The sequence below is a fragment of the Aplysia californica genome, unplaced genomic scaffold (assembly GCF_000002075.1).
Source record: "Aplysia californica isolate F4 #8 unplaced genomic scaffold, AplCal3.0 scaffold00048, whole genome shotgun sequence".
Lineage (NCBI taxonomy): Eukaryota > Metazoa > Mollusca > Gastropoda > Aplysiida > Aplysiidae > Aplysia > Aplysia californica.
In genome coordinates this window covers 792,296-793,624 of record NW_004797318.1, presented here as the reverse complement: position 1 = coordinate 793,624, position 1,329 = coordinate 792,296, and positions in this window count along the sequence as shown.

The following is a 1,329-nucleotide window of genomic DNA, read 5'->3' as shown; positions in this document are numbered from 1 at the left end:
ATATATCGATAATAGTCGGGATGTCAGCGCTTTTTTGAATAAATCTAACACTAACATGAGTGTAGATCTAATATAATGGAAACAGTTTTATACCACATTTATAGCCACTGTTGTATATTTACTCGACCCGCCACTTGGACCAATACATGTTTTTTAAAAAAAGAAAAAAAAGAAGGGCAACAAAAAAGCGCCTGTGCTATTGAAAATGGAAATAAGCCCCTGTGGTCCTTCAGCGTTGTTAATACAGTTTTATTATTGTTGAAGCCCCGAGAGAAGCCCACAAGCTGCGCATATCCACTAGTGGAAAGCTATGGGCGGGTGCTCTGATGTGATTTGCTTCTTCTTTCCTATCAAATATCTATCGTCCTTTAAGTCCTTAAAGTCCGTATCTCTCCTCCTTCTTTTTTGTGTTTGTTACTCTATTGTATTCACCTCTAATCTTCGGCATTTATAAGACTTTATTGTGTTGCAAGTGTCGTAAAACTCTTACTAAAACTAAACAAGTTGAAATGAAGCTTTTAAAATTCTCAACACAATGGGGTAAACTCTTTCTCTGCCAGAATTGGTCTCATTGGCCTTTGATCTAGTTGTAGAGTTGTAGAAATCACACTTCATGTTATTCCTTGGCTCTTCTATTTTTCTTTTAAAAAATATTCCCCCAAACAGATACATTCGCTTCATGTTATTCTTTGGCTCTGCTATTTTTCTTTAAAAAATATTCCCCCAAACAAATGCATTTAGTCATCGGCAGACATTGATGGACGAGCTATCGTTGTTGTTATTGCTCGGCCAGACTGTGAAAACACGAGAGATTTGATTTTAGCTACCACGGGTAATTATATTATATAGTCAAGCTCGGTTCGTCCGCGTCGTAATGTGTCCTCATCCATAAGTCATGTGTCCTCATCCATAAGTCATGTGGCCTTGAAAAAGGTAATGGTTAACGGGCTGTGTAGGAAGACTAAACAATATCGAGGACCCGACAAAGAGGTAGCAATTTGGCTGGAGGTGTCCAGTGTGGTCCGGGGATCCACAAAGAGGTTCCAGTTCTTTCGTAATCTCTCCCCCCCCTCCCCTTCCTCGCTTTCTCTCTCTCTATCTATGTATCTATTTGCAGACCTGCCACTCATCCCGATTTAATCGGGATATCCCGATTTTTTGCCCCAAATCTCAAGCATCCCGATTTTCCCGATTTCGATCGCCAGTATCCTGATTTTTTGTCGTTGTGTCTGTTGCGTCCGATTCTTAGAAAAAAAATATAAAAAGTTCTGCAATCTCCTTTGCTTGGAAGCACCGATTGGATTTTTTATCAGCAGGAACTTGGAACGC